This window comes from Agelaius tricolor, unplaced genomic scaffold (genome assembly GCF_023055355.1).
Source record: "Agelaius tricolor isolate 1412-34295 unplaced genomic scaffold, bAgeTri1.0.p SCAF_2, whole genome shotgun sequence".
Lineage (NCBI taxonomy): Eukaryota > Metazoa > Chordata > Aves > Passeriformes > Icteridae > Agelaius > Agelaius tricolor.
The window spans coordinates 90,998,070-91,018,191 of record NW_027269262.1 but is presented as its reverse complement, the minus strand read 5'-3'; the positions used below and the strand labels follow the sequence as shown (position 1 = coordinate 91,018,191).

Genomic DNA, 20,122 nt, shown 5'->3' with positions numbered 1-20,122 from the left:
ACTCACAAAATAAAATGTACTGGAAAATTTACTGTGTTAGTTTATTCAGGGATGTATCTGCTAACTATTCCTCCAAGCTATCAGAGCTCTGTGCTGGAATAGTGAATCATGCACGTTGATTTTTGACAAAGTTGTTTAAGGACAAGTGGAACATTTACAGAGCTGCAAATCTTTCAAAATTCAACATCATTTACACTGACTGTTGTGATTTCTGTTAGCAAGCATAGAAGCAGATGCCTGTCTAATTTACCTGCCTGATAAACTGTTCTTGTAGTGACCTTAATAACGTCCTGAAGAATTAATTTCCTAGGCTAATATTATATTTATAATTTATTTATCACCAGCTGAGTATTTACGTGCTCACAGCTTTACAAGCTGTAAGACACTGTGGCTTCACACAGTGTAAGATGGTACACAGGAATCTCTTTAATGTATGACTGGCTCAGAATCAAGGATTTTTATCATCTATAATTAGGAGTTTATCCCAGTGGGTGGGATGTTTTTTTTCATCGTAAATCCTTTTGCATACTATTATTTAGTTAAAAATACTGTCCTGTGTGCCTGCTGACAGCACAAGAAAACAGAATAGGAACTGTAAATAAATGGAATTAGTGGATGGGGTTGCTACACCCTCCCACCACATTCACCTCTGCAAACTATTTTTGAGTTGATTATAAGTAATTTGGCTTTGGAGGTCGATATTTTTATTTGTTCTAGGGGGCCTGTAATACAGAAAAGTCTCTCAGCTTTTTACTTTGATTTCTGTGGGCGCATGCCTTGACCATAAAATGTTAGGTGCTACTGAAATGTTGAAAAATATCTCTCACTTTCACAGGGTCAAGAAAATTCTTCTTTGTTCAGATCCTAGAAAAGTCTGTTTCTTTTTTTTTTTTTATGTTCCTTAGTTTGTCTTATAACTAAAGCATTGATTTGATTTCTATTTTGGAGCATAGAGTAGTTTCACTCCTCCATATTTATGCTAAGTAATATATCACTGCTAATTATTTTCCACAAACTACTAGTGTGCCAGATAATAAATGTTTAATTAACCAAACACCTGAGAAAGTATTAGACTGACTTGTCACTACTTTGTACAGCTATTTGCATACATTCTGAGTTATTTCTAGTGAATCCAAAGGTTTTCTTAAGCTTACACAGCAGGGCACTAAAAGACCTCAGAAATAAACCTTGGCTGAATGGATTTACACATGGTGCAAATTCCTTCCTTGTGTGGCACTCTGAAGATTTTCCATGAGAGGTTTGATGCACTCAAGTATAATGGAGATGCACATTGAGTCACAGAGATCCAACTCTTAGTCCTAAAATACCTCTTGTCCTTCCAGCAGGGAAGGTATGTGAAACAGCTCTTAGCAGATGGTTCCTCACTGCTGGCTGTATGCAGAGGTTTTACCTGTGGGGAGAGGGGTGGGGTTGGGGTTGTCCCTCCACCTTTTTCCTGTGCTCAGCACAGCCCAGCTCTCAGGATGGACCTGGCCTGGCCCTGCAGGGCTCTGGATGATGTTTGTGCTCACGAGTGCTCACTGCTCCCTGACAGGCACCTCCAGCGTGGGGCCAGGCTGAGGCTGTAATTGTGCGAGGCTGACCCTTTCATCTTCAGTTCTTTCCTTTTTTCTGCTCAATAATTGTCTCCCCTTCACCACAAAATGCACAGGAGAGGAACAGCTTTTCAGGAAAAGTGTTTTCTACCCGTAACTCTGTGGTGGAGTGAGAGGGACAAATGCCAAGGGGAGGAAGTAAATTGATGTCAGTAAGTTCATAGCCACAGAGGTTGTTTTTGTCTGTGCTTTCTCTTCCCCCACCACCCTTCATTATGGAATAAGCTCCCAAGTAACCTGCTATCACCAGAACACAGGGGACTTAAGGCACCAAGGGCCCTCTCTGCTTCATCTGCTTTGTCCCAGGGGTTTGTGACTTTTCTCCTGCAGCTGGATGTGGGTTCAAACTGAGCAGAGTTGATCAAGTCTAAGTGGAAGGGGCTGGCTGCTCAACTTATTGTGGATTTCTGGTGAAGAATGGTCACTGATGAGGGACTCCACAACTCCCATGGACTCATCATCCCACAATCTATCCTTTGAATAAGCCCCTTTTGGAGTACAGACATTTTTTACTTTCTTCTCTTCTGGACTCAGTTATTTTTATAGCATCCACCTTTTTTTTTAATGTATGTGTATGCACGCACATCCATATATATAATTGGAAGTGAATGAAGTGATTTTCTCTCAGTTAACACAAATAAAATCTAGGGAATGGAAACCACAGGGGTGGATAAACATGCTATTCATACTGGGTGGATCTGTGCTCCCATGGGGGGAGGTAAATGTCCTAATTTCAGAATAGTACAGACTGAGTTTTCATTAAATCAGTACATGTTTAATTATATCATTTTGAATGGGAAAGTGGAGAGTAAAGACATAGATCTGCAATGAATCTATACTTATATAGTAATTTCTGTAGTTTTGTTGGGTTTTTGGTGGTTTGGGCTGGTTTTTGTTTTTTTTTTTTTTTTTTTATTTTGACATGTTGATGATTTTCCTAGGGTTGGTGGGACCCTTGAAAAAGCAGCTGAAGCCAGTATAGAGAAAACATTGCCTGTGTGTTTTCCTGCTTTTGGGCTGAGCTTTTCATTTCACTTTTATCTGGGATTCCAGGCTGGATGCTAAGTTTGATTCTCCCTACACTTCTGGGTTTGTAGGTGAGGAGGAGCTCTGCTAGGGTGATAGCAAGAAGAATTGTTTAATGTTGACTTTCACCAAGGAAAACAGCATAGTGCTTACTTCCCTGTGAGTCTGCCAAGCAGCATTTAACCTTCCCTGCTGGATTCATTCATTCTGTTATGACAGCTCTTTTTAATGAAGGTGGGAAATAAAGTGATGGATTCCAGCTGTGGGAGGTGGATCATCTCTGGGTTAAAATGGGCCAGCTCAGGTGTGGTTCTAGTAAGGTACACCATGGCAATATTAACTCAAAAGCAATTACATTTAGAATTTTATTCTAGAAATATAGAATGATTGGAAGGGACATTAAAGATCATCTATTTCCAACTTCCTGCCATGGGCAATGATACCTTTCACTGGATCAAGTTCTTGGAGCTCCATCCAGCCCAGCCTTGAACTCTGAGAGGGATGGGGCATCCAAAACCTCTCTGGTCAGCTCGTCTCAGTGCTTCACCACCTTTATTAAAAAAAAAAATATTTCTTATATCAAACCTAAACCTACTGTCTTTTGTTTGAAGCCATTCCCCCTTGTTCTGTCCCTCCAGGTTCTTGTAAAAAGTCTCTCTCCATCTCTCAGGTGTTGAAAGGCTGCAGTCAGGTCACCCCAAAGCCTTCTCTTTACCTCCTGAAGAATCCAAATTCTCTCCACCTTTCTGCATAGGAGAGATGTTCCATCCCTCTAATCAACTTGGTGGCTTCCTCTGGACTTGCTCCCACAGGTTGATGTCCTATCTACATATATAAAGAGGTTAATGCAAATAATCAATTGGATGTACATGTGCAGCTTTATTTTTGTCTGGGCAGATGTGTGATGGAAGCTTGGGCTTGCTCAGTATTTGTGCAAGATGTCAAGAGAACCGTGACACTGAATCTTATCTTTAAATTACTCTTTTATTTGGGCTTGTACATAACCCTGCACAGACTAAGAAAATTTATGTCATATTAAATTCTGACATTGGTAATGATCAAAACTCCCAAACCAACTGTGGAAGAATATATGATGAGATATGACCATCAGTACTCATATTTCCTTTGGAAAGTATGGAAACATGGAAATAGAGGGCACATCATCAGTGTTAAAATTTGTTGCACTGATTGTCTGAATCCCATCAGCAAGACAAAAGTGGAAACTAGAAGCTGCTTCTTAAGGGACATGTAAGATTCATTTTTTCTAACTGAGCATAGTTAATGTCTGAAAAAAGATCACCTATGGGGCTGGAATAGTGTGCTCTGGCTTCTTTAAAATGCAGGCTGATGCCTTTTTAAGAGATGAAATCTTGTTCATCTCAGTCTCAAACTGCTAGCTTTAACAGCATTTTCTTCTGAGAAAGGAAAGATTATTTTCCAAAAGAGCAGATATTGCTGTGGAATATGAGATGTCTGATGTTCTGTGCAAGAGGCCTTGACGCTGGTTGTAGTTTTCTGTAGATATAAAATTTGTGAGTCTGGCAGACAGATGGAAAACAAGATTTGTTGAGAGATCACCAATATATTTTTCTTGTGCTTTTTCCTAGCAGAAAATCCACCAGAACCTCTCTATTAGACTGAGCTTTCAGACCTTGGAGGAAGGATATTTTAATCTCTAAGTGTCTACATACATAGGAATGTTTGCAGCATCTTGGTCCTGGCATGGGTGGAAGATGGGAAGAAAAATTAAATGGCAAATGTGGCCTTTGATTAGAAGGCAAACTGTGCTCTAATGGAGGTGATTAGAGACAAACTGTAGACTTTGTCTGGCCATAAGGCAATAGAGTGATTTTCTTGTGTGGTGGCCTGGAAGGCTGCCAAGCTGTTTCTCAGTAACTAATCCCGAGTCAGTTATGGGCACAGAAAACAACACCACATATCCAACACTTTCCAGGGAAAGGGGTCAGACACTGATGGTGGTGATCACTGCAGGGAACAAGTTTTCAATTTCTCAGCAGGAGCACCAGGTCTGTGTCACTCTCCCCAGCCCATCTGCTTCCCAGAGAGGCAGTGGGGAGCAATTCAAGAGAAGCTGCCCTTGGATCATTATGGAGACAGTCAGTTCTTTGAGAAGCTAATGATGTGATGGCTTGTGAATGGCTGGGAAGAAACAGATCCAAGATGGATCAAGTCTAACTATTAAAAGGGCTCAGGGTTTCCTTGTCTTACTTCTTATATCATGTGAAAATTCTCTCTTTCTGTAACACTGCATAAAAGTATGTCCTTCCCAAAGAAATGCACCTGTGTGGGCCTCTGTAAGATGGAGTCACTGTCATCTGGAAATCATTCTGGCCACAACAGCCACCACTATGAGCTGCACGCAGCTTAAGGCAACATCTGTGAAGCTGAAGCTACCAGTGTTACAAGTGACCACTGGTACATTCTTGTCTCCTTTGTTATCATGGAATCACAAAATTATCAAAGTGAAAAAAGACCTCCTGAGATCATTGAGTTCAACTCTTAACCTATCACTGCCACAGCCACCACCAAGCCTTGTCCCTCAGTGCCACATCTACACACTTTTTGTGTGCTTCCAGGGATGATGATTCCACCATTTCCCTCGGCAGCCTGTTCCAATGCTTGACCACCCCTTCAGTGAAGAAATTGTTCTAAATATCCAATCCCTGGTGCAACTTGAGCCCATTTCCTCTTGTCCTCTTTGCTTGTTACTTGGGAGAAGAGGCCCACCCCCACGTGGCCACAGCATCCTTTCAGGAAGTTGTAGAAAGTGAAAAGATCTTCCTGAGCCTCCTTTTCTCCAGGCTGAACACCCCCAGCTCCCTCAGCTGTTTTTTGTCAGACTTGTGCTCCAGACCCTTTCCCAGCTTCACTGCACTTCTCTGGACATGCTCCAGCAACTCTGTAATCAAAACTTGAGCAACTCAGCCAAATATCTGCTGGTTCTGGATATCTCCATGTGAGCTCTGGGATGGAAGGAACCCCTTTGAACACCCCAACTACCTCTGTGGATGCTTCTGCTGAGCAGCAGGGATGGAGAGCCCAACTCTTCACGTGCACACACAGTGCAGCCAGGAGAAATGCCACCCAGAGGGATGTCCTGTGTCAGCACAGGCCCTTGCAAGCCACACCACTGCCAGTAAAAGTCCTGGGCCCTGGCACTGTCCCACCACAGCCCATGGGACACTTGGTGGGATGGGTTCACTCTGTGCTAATGAGCTCTTTCTGAACAATGACCTGACATGGTTCAGGGAATAGCAGAGTCCCAGGCCAGGAGCCTTTCCCTAATGGGCAGTGGGAATGTGGCATCCCAATTTTGGGTGGATGGGAGTAGGGAGAATAGTTTGGCTCTGCCTTCCTGCCCTCCTGGCCAAAGAATGAGTTTGGTTTGTATATGGAAGTGCTGAGCATTGTGAAGCAGACAGGATGTTTGAATGGGGAAGCATTGGTCCATACTACACTATTTTGGGGTGGGTGGAAGTTTCCTCAGCTAGTCATAAATGCTGTTGCCAGTTTTTGTGTAGTGGCACAGCTATCAGGTTTGTAAGTAGTTCTTAGGCAAATCACATTCTTCATATTGGTTTTTCTCCTCAGTGAATTTGGGATTTGGTACAGTGACCTGTGAAATCTCATCTGAGATGTTGCTGGGATGACAAGCTCAGTGAAATAAAGGTCTGACCTCATAGCCAAAGCCAAGAATGTAATCACAGAGAATCACTGAATTGTTTGGGTTGGAAGGGAAATTATAAGATCATCTAGTTGTAACCCCCTGCCAGGGCTAGAGACACCTTTGACTTGAGATCAAGTTGCTCGAAGCCCCATCCCACACAGCCTTGAACACTTCCAGGGATGGGGCAGCCACAGGTTTTCTGGGCAGTCTGTACTAAAGCCTCATCACCTTTATTATAAAGGATTTCTTCCTAATCTTTATGTCTAATCTAAATCTACTCTTTTTAGTTTGAAGGCTTTTCCCGTTGGCTGTTATTACCTGCCCCTGTAAAGAGTTCCTCTCCTGTTTTCTGCTTTTACTCCTGTGTGATTTATCCAGATTTATCTCTGTTCACCTGAATGGCTTCACATCCTCAGACTGAGTTTTGGGGGCTCGCAGCTGTAACAGGACACATTTGTTTGATAGCAGGCCTTGGTCATTAGGGATAGAGCTGACTTTGAGGTGTCCTGTGCTGTGCTTTTAGCTTTGTTTCTTTGTGACCAACAACAGCAGCAAATGGGTGTACAAAAACAAAACACCCAGCTACATTCCTCACTCATTTACATTGATCTAAAACCAGATTAATTTCACTTTAATGAATGAGCAACTAAGCAAGAGAGTTGGCCTATCACCATACTTTGTACTAATTAGTATTTTTCTTACCAGTGCCTGCAGAAAAGCCAATCTGTTTTGTATTCTGAGCTGAAAAACACCCTTCATGGTAATTTTCATCGCCAGCATGTATGTCATTCCTCTGGGCTTCCACAGCCTCTTAGAAAAACCTGTTGCAGGGCAAAATAATTTCACCAAGCTTCTGGTGCTCAGCAAGCGTGGGGCACAGAGGGCTGGACATGCTCTCTGCCACGGGGACTTTCCTGGAATTCATGCTGGCCCCCATTTGCTCATGGCCGGGTTCTGTGGTAGCTGCTTTCCATGCAGAACAGCTCAGCTTTTGTGGCATCCCAGGCAGAGCAGCGTGAGTGGCAGCTGGGCTCTGCGGTGAGGGGAGCTCTGCCTTTGTTGGAGGGGTGGGTCCTTGCTCCCAGTTATTCAGAGCCTCAATTAAAGCAGGCAAACCGTGGTTATTAGTTGTGCTCGCTGGGGCAGAGCACAATGAGGTCGGCTCAGTGTGCAGGGGACCCCCCTGGATGGCTCCGGCAGCCCAGGCCTCCCAAAGACCCCGGGGGGAACGGGGAGGGGAAAAGGACAAAGCTTGGGGTGCTGGTGCCAGGCAGGGACACTGGGGCTGGGGGTGTCCGAGGCAGCCCTGCTCCCTGGAGGGGCTGGGGGCGATGCGTGGGAATGGCACCGGTGCCAGCAGATCTTGGCAGTGGGGCCTTTGTTCACCGTCAGGATTTGCTGAGCCGATGGATCCCATTTCCACTGCCCTGGAGAGGAAGGTGGCAAGGGGCCAACTGGTCCACATTGGGGCTTGTGCAGCGTTTTTTAGAGTTATTAAAAGGTTCTTTTAAGAAATGGATTAACTTACTCAGCTCTGTTTTTCCATCTTCTGCTTTCCCCTCTCATGTGTGTTCTGCATAATTTTTATAATGAACTTGCAGTCTTGCCACTTCAGGCTTTTGGACACTCTAGCTAATGGTAATTATACAGAATATTTATAATCTTATCAGAAAGTGCTAATGAAAAGCTTTAATGTGTCTAGCCATTTTCTTGCAGCAGACTTCACTGTTCCTTCCTTCACACGGAAAGTCCCAGCCCAGCATCTGCCCTGGCACAGTTCTGCAAACACAAACTCTTTCTCCCATGATCCTCACCTAGAAACAATTTCTTCTTCAGGTCAGCACCCATAATTCCACTCCCAAAGTCAGTACCTCAGCAAGCCAGGTCAGATAAACTTGCACAAGCCTTCACCACATTCACTTAAGGCTCAAGTTTCTTTTTAAGAGGGGAGGAATCCCACCTGAAAAAGGCAGCTGGGAGCTTCCTTAGTTCCTTATCATAGGAACTTCCCAGTTCCTATGATAACATTAGCTCCTCTACCAGTTCTCACTCTGCATGCATAACATATAACTGCAAGTCACACCTTGCTGAATAGGCAACTTCCTCAGGAAGTAAAGCTGAAATGTCATTTTTCCATCTTTCTTGAGGGACAGAATCTGTGATCCAGGTGAAATAACAGCTCTGATTGCTCAGCAGTTGCACAGATGTCTAACTCCTCTGCGGCATGCACCCACACCTTCTCCATTGCCTCTGGATCTTATGGGCACCTGGAAATGACCCTGCAGGGTTGATTTTCTCCAGTTTTCCCTGATAAAAAACCAAAGCTGGCTGTCCTGTCCTTTACTGGGTGTTTGTGAGCCCTCCTGGCTGGTCTCTCTTTGTGTGCAGAGACACATGGATGTCCCAGCCAAGCCCTGGCCCTGCTTTTATTTTGCTTTGTGCCCAACACATTCACTTATAAAGTCTGGGAAATAACTGTTAAAGAGCTCCAAGAATTACTTTTTGAGGCCTCAGCTATAGAGGTTATAATCTGCATTTTTGCCAATGCAGAAAGGGGGAGGATTACCTAAGAAAAAAGGTTGGATATTAGGAAAACATTATCCACTGACTGTTTAAGAATTGGAACAGACTTCCCAGGGAAGGGGTGGAGTCACCATCCCTGGAAATTTAAAAAAGATGAGTGGACTCTGTGATATGGTTTAATGGAGGTGGTGGTTAAAATGCTGGAGTCAATGATCTTGGAGTTCTTTAATAATATTAATGATTCTGTGATTCAGTTCTTCTATAGGACAGGGTTAATAAAACATTAAAGAAGTAGAGTCTGGCTGGTTCTCAGTGCCTGTGTGTCTCTTTGGTGCAATGAGAGCATCTCCACTTTAGCACTGAACAAAGGTGAAACCCCACAGTAGCTGTGCTTGTGGATTCCCACAGCAAGTGATGCAGACTGAGGATGCAGAACTGAGTGTGAAATTCCACTTCCCATCTGTGCAGCTCCATCTGATGCAGCAATTCCCAGCATATCCTCTGCAAAAGCATCACTTAGAGGGAAAAAAAAGTCCAAGAGGAAAGAAATGAATTGGTCTTTGGCCTAAATTTGAAAGGCAGGTTTCAGAGATCTGTGGAAAAATTTAGGGATGTGTAAATAAAAAAAAAAATAAATTAAAAAACCCAAGCCTGTTGGATGTGCTTTAAAATGTTTAGTGACCTTGCAAAACCACCTTGTGAGGATCAGTTTTACTACAGAAAGCTTGCTGAACTGCTGCTGAGGCATCTGATACAATACAGCAAATCTCCTTTTCTGAGGCCACAAGATTTTTTCTGAAACCCCTTTCCTTCTCAGGCTGGAGAGGAGCATGCACAATGAGCACCATGCTGAATGTTGTCCTTCAGGACTCATCAGGAGCTCTTGAGCTAATACATTGTACTTCTGCCTGCAACATTTCATTTCATTTCAGATTGAAATGTCAATTCCACATCTCTCATTCCTAGCTGACAGCAGGTAAAATTATCCCCCTCCCACACCATGTACCCCTAGGTGCATGGGCCAGCAGACACTGTGTTTTGTAGGAAAAGAAACCTCTCAGAATTGATTTGGGATCTCTTAATTAAATGCCTGTCATAGGGAAAACACTAATTCATCAAGATCAAAACTTCTGGGCAAAACCAATTTAGATGAGTTTTTGATCATGGGAGAAGGATTGGGAAAAAAATCTCTGAAGCTATTAAAATGCTGTATTTTAAACTTGGGTTGTTTTTTTTTTTTTTGAAGTGGAGAACTTCTGGTTTTGGTTCAAAATATCAATTACTTAATATGTTTTTAGAAAATCAATGCAAACCATGTTCCCCTTTGGAGAGTCAGTGTGCTCAGCTCCCTGGAGAGGGACAATGGGGACAGGTACCACTGGGCTGACTTTGCAGGTCCTCTGGAAACACAGATTCTCTCACACTGGGATGTACCTTTTGTGGCTGTGCAGCTGAAAGTTTTACAGCATTAACTCATCCTGCCATGCCTGTGGGGAGGCTTGGGCTGTGCTGCTGGTGGACTGGCACAACAACAGCACAATTTGATTCCAGGTATGTGAATAACAACAGCACAGGTGTATTACACAGTGTGGCAGCCCTGTATTAATGCAGAGGGCTTGATAAATGGGTTTTTTCCTGGCACAGATAAGATTTTAGTGGGGATTGAAGATATTAGTACTCAGAGGTGGCAGGGCTATAGATGCTGATTGATACCCATGTGCTTTCTCCCTCTCGACTCCTTTCTTTTTTGTGCTTGGGTTAGTTCTTTCCCTTTTCCCTTCTTGCACAACTGTCTTGTCTAAAATATCCTCTTAGACCTCCTTAAAAATGAGTGGTTGATATTTTTGAGCAGGGAAAACTCTGTTGGGGGAAAGAAAGGGGAAATCAGCCTTTGAACTATGCGCACCTGGCTTGAGTAACACAGCCCAGGTTGTGCCTGCTTTTATTTATTGCTCACAAATCCTTATTTTCCAGGCTCCACTCATCACATCCTTTGTTTAGCAGAGTGTGGAGGGGGCAGATGCCCTCAAAACCACTTCTGGTTAAGTTGCTTTTCTTTTGGCTGCTGTTAGGCTTCTGAGGAGAGATTGATGAAGTGCCCATGGGAAGGAAGCACCCAGATCTTATACAAACCTCCTTAGAAAGTTTGGGCCTGGTGGAATGTTTGGAACTGGCAGGTGAATCAAGCTGTTTGGATAAAATCAACACAGAACTGAAGTTATCTTTCAAAATTTAAGTCAGAAGTGAACCCAGTGCTTTCAACCTGGCTATTTTCAGGTGTGTCTTAAAGCTGAAAAACCAGATGGGCTCCTAAAGGTCTCTAAATCTGTTAAGACCTTTGCAGATCCCAATGGTCTGTTTAAACCCTTTTGAAGTAAAGAAGTGAACACTGGGCCTGCTCCTGCCATCCTTCACTCATTTTGAGTAATTTCTTTTTCCTGCTGGACTCTGTAGCATCTTGGAAGGCAGAAAGGGAGCCCTGAGACCCAGCAGCTTGTGGTGGCATCTGATCTTGGACAAGTCCTTTTTCCCACATGATCAATCCTCAGCCTGTTTCCTTTGGTGACCCCAAGTTTTAACCCCATGAAGATTATCAGATGGATGTCTTCTGAAGATCTGTACCACCACAGAAATGTCCCACTGCTTTCTCTGGCTGATCTTGGCATGCCTTCCACCACCTTCTGCCTCTGTGTGGCCAGTTTCATGCCCTGGCCCAGGAAAGGCCAAATTCAGCAAGATGTGGACAGAAACCAGAAAAAATTCTGAGTTTGCTGAGGTGCATCCATATAATAGCATCCTTCAGGCCAGATTTTAACCTGGTTTCTTCTAAGAGGAAACTAAAGTCACTGACTTTTCTTGAACCCTCTCCATTTTGCAAAGGCGATGCTACAATTCTTTACAAAACAAAATCAAACTCTTAGCCAGAGTCATGTCTTCTATTTATGCAGAAATTTCTTTGCTTTCCTCTTATGATATATTTGTACTGCTGCTGGTCAGAGTCCTAAAGCCACAGTTAGAGTAGTCCCCAGAAATACCCACATGGAAGAAGATACTGTTCAATTTGCAGTTGTATAATTACACCAGAAGAGTAATGGCAGTCAGAGCCCTCTTCAACTCATCCTTGAGCTATATTTCTCTCTTGGAAGTTATTTGAGAACAGCTAGTGTATATTTATTGATCAGCTGAAAAGCCATGAGCTTTGAAACAAGTTGCTTCTAATTAATTCACTTTTGGAACTCCTGCGAGGGAACAGAATGCCTTACCTGGATTTCTCATTATTATTCTGGACAAGTAATTGCTTTTACAGAAATTTAACAAATAAAATAACATTTGTGGTCTGCCCAGGATTTGCTTTTTTTTTTTTTTTTTTAAATCAATTATAAACTGTGACTTGGCATCTCAGCTTTCTGGCAGTGCTCATATGAGGAGAGTCCACGCTCTTGTCTCCGTGTTGTGGCACATGGGAGGATAATGGACAGACTGTCTTGTCCCTCCAGCCAGCAGTGGGAACTGATGGCTTCAGCAGATCTGTAGCTGCACTGCTCCATTGGGCTCATCTGGGGAATGTGCCTTTGGTGAATGCCCAGTGCAAGTGAGATTGATGGGGTTTTATAGCAGAAATTCTGTATTGTTCCTATTCAGTGAGAACCAACCTACCGGAGCTTCACACTGAGTTTATTTTTAATCATCCCAGTCGTTTCAATTACAGGACTAACACAGAATTGCTATTTAAAAACCACATAAAAACCCCCACCTCTCATATGTTGATAGCATTTTACAACGTTTGAGTCCATCCTAAAATCAGTCATTGCTGTAAGAGATTTTGCATTTTTTGCTATTGCTGCTACCAGCTCCCTGCTGTGAAATTTGCTGCTGGCCGAATTTTGCTTCCATATTGCTCAGCACAGGAGAAAAACATAAGAGAGACCTGCTTGAGTTTGTCAAAGGCTTCTCCTGTTTCTACAACCAGAATTTGCGTGTGTGGTACTGATCTTTTTAAGTTTTTAAAGGAGTGTAAAGCACAGATGTTTTACCTTGGGTCTTCTTACACACCACAGAAATCTTATTGTTCATTACACAGGTGGATATTGGAATTGATCCATGTCCAATGGTGCAAAATCCAAGAATATAAAAACTTTTATTTTCTAAACCTTAATGAGTGAGAAGGGGAGCGAGAATGATGGATTTTTTAATGCTTGGCTGTGAGATGGTAGGCAGGTGAGACAATCTACCTGGAGTGCTTTCTGCTCCATCCACAGACTGCTCATTCCCACCTGCACCCCTAGAGAGGCCCTTTGTGCTGATCTCTTCTTTCTGCACTCTTGGGATCATCACTTTGGCAGGTGGGGTGGCTTTGTCTCATCCAGGTGAGCAGTACCTCTGATCTTTGGTCTTCATCTGGGACACAAGGCCAAGCAGGAAACCCTTTTAGCCTTGCAGCACCCTGTTCTCTCCAGCCTCTGAGGTACAGGCAGCAAACACCTAAACTTGTGCCAAAGAGCCCAGCAGCTGCATCAGGAGTGACACATTCCATCTGTGCCAACAGAGCAGCCACTGGGGCAGGGCTTGCTGCTGTGGCTGCTGGCTCCTGGAGGGTGTGCTCCACTTCAGCTCCACCAAAATTTAACTGTCATCCTGTTAAATATTTGATGGGTCATTAGCATGAAGACATGCTCATGGCAATTCATCTGCCAAGGCAATGGTTGGCCACTCAGGAGAAGCCCTGTGGCTCACTCCAATCAAGGACACTCAGCATGGTGAAGCTTCACCTCTTTCCCAGAATGAGAGAAGGAGGTGGACTCGTGTCCCAGAGCAGCAATCAGCTCCTGGCCTGGATGGAGAGCAGCTGCTAATTGCTTTCCTCAAAACCTTGTGCTGTTTGCTGACAAGCTCCTTGGCACACAGTCTCTGTGTTTGTTTAGGGGCAGACACAAGCAAATTAGCTTGGAAGTGCCAAGGCCTGATGCTATTTTCATAGCTCCCAGAGTGCCACTTATTCCCTGTGGGAGCATGTGCAAATTAATTCTGTATGCTGCTCACTTAAATGGTGCTAATTGCAGCAGTCCTCTTGACAGTATACTTCTGCTGCCAGTCATACCAGGAGTTTCTAGCATTTGTGTGGGTGCACTGCAGAGGGAGAGGTTCTCTGAGCATCCTGCGGTGCAGGTATCCTTTGGAAAGATGAGTCCTCACCAAGATTCAGGAACTTCTCTAGAAGATTTTAAAGAGGATCTGAAGCTGACTTTATGGTTGAATTATGGGGTCAGCCTAGAGATGGGGCTGATGGGCTGTAAAGGATTCCCCGTGCTGGTGGAGGTGTGTAGTTGTCACTTCTTGTGTGCTGGTGGGGTGGGAGCACCTCCAGTAGCATTGTCTCTTTTGGAATCAAGATCCAGAGCATAGGAGAGAGAGAAAGGAAAAAAAAAAAAAAAGGCAAATGATAGTAACAAAAGGAGGAGAGAGATGCTTGGATCCAGGGTGAGAAGATGGTATAAATGCACAGTGCAGCCTGCCACATTGTGGGGAAAACAGTATTTTTCACATCTCTCTGATATGAAGCTCCAGTGTAAGTGAGACAGGACAGGAAGAAAACTGTAGGAGAAGAATTTAACCTTTTTTTTTTAATTTACTTTTTCACCTTCAAAAGGACTTCAAGTGCTTTGCAAATGCCAGAACTCCTTGCATTGCTGTCCCTATTTAAACAGGATCCAATATTGCTTTGCTGTGCATGCAGCCCCCTCCCCACTTTCCCATTTGCACTGAATGCATTTCAGGATTGGTGGCCTGTGACCATAAAATCAATTCAGCATCAGTGCTTTTGATCTGTATCAGAGAACTCTTAGCAAAGGATGACATTTATGGGCTATATTTGAACTAGTAACAGTAAATGTGGCCAGAAGCATTCCAGGGCAGTGGAATGCAATCCTCTGCCCTGGGGTCTGGCACATTTCTCCCCAGGCAAGCTGACACTCCACTGGAACATTTCTGGGCTCCAGATGGGTATTTCCAACATGCCAGGGAGTGTTCCTGGTCAGCAGCCCTCTTGTTTTGGAGGTTAAGACCATTTGCTAGCAGAGATATGGGCTTGAACACGCCTTGGCCTCAGTGCCCAGGAATGCACCCAACCATGCTTGTTTTAATTGGATGGATGTAACTCTGGTGCCTTTGACAGATGTCTAATTTGGGAACTGTGTGTTCCTAGATTTCCCCTAGAAACAATGGGAAGAAAGTGGCTTTTTCAGGGCTACATCAGGGCGACTAAATTCGGTTTCTGCTCTGAATTGCTCTTTGAAAAAGCTCTGCTTCTCCATTCTTTAGAAAGAGCTTATCAAAGAAGACTGTCCTCTTGCCTAGGACCTTAAATGAGTGTTGCATGGGAGCTCTCTGGGGTATAATACCCTGCAGTGATTTTGCTACCTCTGTATGGAACACACCATCTGCTGAGCAATGCCAGCACTGAATGGATGGTCACACAGAAATTCACTTTTTCTGGCTACTGTGCTGGAAAAGGGGAGGGAGCCCTGTGGACACAGTTCCCCAGAGTCCCACTGAAGTCACTTGGGACTTTCTCAGCAGACAGGGGAGCCTGGGGAGCAGTTCAGCTGGGCATTGGTGCATTTTCAGAACAATGTTTTAGTGGAAAACTGTGAGAGATTTATGTGGAGTAGGGTGGGCTGTGGCTGTGTTTTCTCCACCTGAAAGCTGTGCTGTGGTGAGGGTTTGCTATTCCCTTTTCACTTCACCATCAGCATTCATGAGCTCTACAAGAGAGCTGGAGAGGGATTTTTGGGAGGGGTTTGTAGTGATAGAAAAAAAGGTAATGGTTTTAAATTGGAAGAGGGCAGGTTTATATTAGATATCATGAAGAAATTCTTCACTGTGAGGGTGGGGAGGTACTGGAACATGTTAGCTAGAAAAGCTGTGGATGCTGGATCCCTGGAAATGTTCAAGGCCAGGTTGGATGGGGCCCTGTGAAACTTGGTCTAGTGAAAGGTGTCCTTGCCCATGGCAGAGGGGTTGGAAACAGAGGATTTAAAGTCCCTTCCAGCCCAAAGCATTCCAGGATGCTCTATCACTGTAGTGACAGAGAGCCTTTGTGTGAGAGCAAATATGGAAACCTCATCCAGCATCAATGTAGGCATTGAAGGAAAAAAGACAGAATCAACCTTGGCTTCAGCAGCCCCAAACAAGTGATTTTCCTGGCACTGATGGACTTTAAACCCCATGGTGTGAAGATTCAGTGTGATTTCAGAAAGGAAAGAGAGTTGCACAAGGCATTAAACTGCAAGGTGTAATCATATAATTGCTGTGATGCTCTGTTGTACCTACACCTTGCTGCAAATTATAATGTTAGTACAGACACTATTGCAGTATCATTGCACTGTCAGGGCTGCCTCTGTAGCTGAAAAAAATGCCACGTTTTTCCTTATAAATTTGTTTCTATGGTGGGTGGCACTTTATGGATTGCGTTATTTGCAGGGAAAGAATATCTGACAACAAACATTTGCCAAAAAATATTCAGTAATATGGGCAGCGAGTGGAGGCATTCTTTCAAAAGAAGCATTTTTAAAAGAGTGAGGGGAAAAAAACCCTTAAATTTGGAAGCTATAAAATGGTCTATGTGTGATGTTCTGTAAAAGAAAAGAAAAGAACAAATAGAGGTAGTACTATATATAGGAGTCATCAACTGACTGCAGGGAATTAAATGTGCTGGAGGAGCTGCTGCACAGAGAACTGCCTGAGTAATTAAAGAACAGAGCTAATGGGCTCTGGGAAAGCTCCTCTGAGAAGCTACTTTCATGAAATATTCTTGACTTTAGGAAAAAAATTTCTCACCAGGCCCCTTTCCCTTCAAGTGCAATGCGAAAATTATTTCAATGTAGAAAAAAAATGCAATACTATCTACATAAGAATATGAAACCCACCCACTCAACCCAAATTCCTCTTTCTTACCAGGCTGTCTGCCTGTAAAGTTTTTCTGCCTGTAAAGTTTTGGGAGACAACTTTTAGGGAAGCCTGCATTTGCCCTGCATTGCCTTATTCATGGGCAGGATTACAAGGGGCTAAACTTCAGCGTCAGGGGATGAGACAATTCAAATATTTGGATTGGGAGTATCACACCTTTTGAGAGAAACTAGAGAATTTCTCTTGTGGGAATGGAATAATGATGGAAATTCAGTGTCTGAATCTCTGCCAATGCACTGGGTGCTGCCGAGATTCTGGAATCCTGAAATTCTCAGTCTGGAAAGGAAAAAAAAAAAACCAAAACATGATAATAAATAATGTTTGCTTTAACCTTCTTGTGTTTCCATTCTCACCTCTCTACTTTATTCTTGTGGAACTTGACAGCTACACATGTTCAGCATTCATTATACACCAGTCCCCAGAGGAGCCCTTGGCAGCTGAGGGCTTGCTTATCCTTGAAAGAATTAAAATGAAAAGTAAGAGACTGTTTCAGCAGAGTCCTATGGACACAAGGACAGAAAGCTGGCAATGGGGATTTGCCTGCCTTCCTTCCTTCCTTCCTTCCTTCCTTCCTTCCTTCCTTCCTTCCTTCCTTCTCTTTTATTTTCCCCTTTGTTTTCTATCCAATTCCCTTGAATTTCTTTTGAAATGGCTTGGAGGCAAAGAAACTCAAACAATCAGATCACTTTTCCAAACTTGCAGCCCGATTGTTACATTTTAATTGCACTAGATTATTTAATGTTATTTTAGTGGTAGCGAACGTTCCTGAGCCAACACATTCTTCTGACATGGCTCTTTGCAGAACATGTGCTCTGTAGGACATATTGTCTCTTGCTTTTAAAATATTTGAGAGCTTTGGGATTTTTTTTTCCATAGGGAAGGTTCTAAGACTTACGTCCCTCCTCATCAAACACATTTCATATTTGTTTACAGAAAAGTTAAATTACTGCAGTTAAATTACTCAGAAATGCTTCCTTCAACAAGAAGCCCTTACAAACCAAGGACACAGGAGGTTCCTGGGCTGCCAGTGCCCATGGGCAGCTCCTGCCCAGCCTCTCACCCACCTGCACCCCCAGGTCCCCCTGGGCAGGGCTGCTCTCAGTCCCTCCCCTCCCCAGCCTGGATGGATACCAGGGATTGCCCCAGCCCAAGTGCAGCACTGTGGCATTCACATTCTCTGAAAAAATCCCTTTGCCCAGGATTTGTCTCCTGGGAAGCTGAGAAGCCTCAGAGAAAAAGGAAAACAATTCTTATCTCATTTGCTTCTCCTCTGTTTTGCTTATGTGGAATGTGTTTGGAGATTGTTTACCCACAGGTGATTGTTTCATTGGATGCTGGTGTGAGGAGTTTTCACTCTTTGGCCAATCAGGGCCAGGCTGTGTTGGGACTCTGGAGAGAGTCACAAGTTTTCATTATTAGCTTTTTAGCATTGAGGAAGTATCCTTTCTGTATTGTTTAGTATAGTTTTGTTTAGCATTCTTTATTATAATATAGTATCATAAAGTAATAAATTAGCCTTCTGAGAACATGGAGTCAGATTCACCATTCCTGCCTGCCACAAGGGTCCCTGCAAATACGATACAGCACCAGCACCTGGTCTTGTTAAACCTGATGAGATTTCCATGAGCCACTTCTGGAGCTTGTCCAGGTCCCTCTGGATGGTCCCATCCTTCAGGTGTGTCCACAGCACCACTCAGCTTGGTGTCATCTGCAAATTTACATACACAGAGCTTCCTAATCCCTCCAATTATAGGCCTTTGAAATGTTGATAATGTAAGGCTATTAGAAATTGAAAAATGGTCCATATGTATAGGTATAGAGCAATTTTCCTGATCTCACTCACAAAAAAGTAATGTTTGATATTGAAGCCAGTGAATAAAGTATTACAGGGAAGGAATAATTACATATCCCTATTCAAGAATTATAATTTTATGAGAAAGAGGTCATTACTAACAAAACTAATTTTCTTCTGCAGAGTTACAGTTTGGTTGATATGGTAACTACCTTGATAAAATACATTTGTTCTTTAATAAAGTACATTTTTTCTTAGGCATGGTTACTATGTATTGAATTGCATTTGCATTAAAAAGTAGCACTCTACAATGGATTAAAAGCTGACTGATCTCATGTAGCAGGTGTCAGTGGAAAGTCATCATTCCTGGTGCAACTGTAAATGAATATTTAGCACTTCTGGTCCTATTAAAAATTTCCATGAACCCCCTGGATATAAATGCAAAATCTTTGCTGATAAAAATTTTGGATAAAGCAAATGATTGACAGAATATTATATAAGGCAGCAGACAAGAAAGAAGTTTTAAACAATACATATTTAAAGGCAACTGCAAGCAGAGGATGCAACAAGGAGCAGAGACTGTAAGCTCAGATCAGTCAGCTATACTTTCTCTTCTGTAAATCTGTAAAGATTTACAAATTAGCAGAGCCTTAGCTGCAGTGCAGATTTTTTACTGTCTCTGCCGTTTTCAGTGGGTGCTCATTACTGCAAATCCTCTGGGCATCACAAATGTTTGCTCAGAGTTTTGCCTGGCAGTAGCAGAAAAAATGGGCATAAATGCTCTTTAACACTAAAATGTTCACCTGTGTCTGGGGTTTCATTGAAAGGCTCCAACAGAAGGAGGGCAGCTTTGTCTTGCCTTCCCAACAATGCAGCCCTGGGTGTGGCAAGGAGACCTGGTGGCTCCTTGGGACTGATGGATGTGCTGTCAGTCCAGCACTCTGCTCCTTTGGACATACAGAGCTGTGTTGATAACTGGGATGGGAAAGTACCAACCTAGTTTGAGCCTCTGTGAATTATTCTGTGGCTGGAAAGTGAGCATTGCAATAAACCTCTTTCCCTTGCCAGCTATTTTTGCTCATTCCTTAGATACAGGCAGGAGGGGAGGAGTCAAAAGGAGCACAGGATGTTTGTAAAATACAGGCAAAAGTGAGGCTACAGTTCTTTAAGAGGTAATAAAAGATCGTCCCTATCACTATCTGCCCATGTGAAAGGTCCCTTCCACACTTTTTGGAAGCCCCTTTTAATTAGTGGAAGGTCCTATTCTTCCTAAAATCTTCCTGGAACTTTCCCTTCTCCAGGCTGAATAACCCAAGCTCTCTCCACCTGTTTTCACAGGAGAGGTGCTCCAGGCCTCACATCATCTCTATGACCCTCTAATAAGTCAGTGTTATACATATAATGACATATATTTATTACTGTTATTGTTGTTGTTACTATTGTTGCTGTTTTGTTCTTGTTATAATCATAACATTGAACATGTACAGACCTGATATCTCCACCAGTTCTTCT

General features: G+C 43.2%; 1 protein-coding gene across 1 annotated transcript in view; it reads left to right on the top strand.

The window, feature by feature from the left end:
• Nucleotides 1–20,122, top strand: part of COL22A1 (collagen type XXII alpha 1 chain) — a 241,495-nt gene that overhangs the window by 45,459 nt on the left and 175,914 nt on the right. The window lies entirely within an intron of this gene.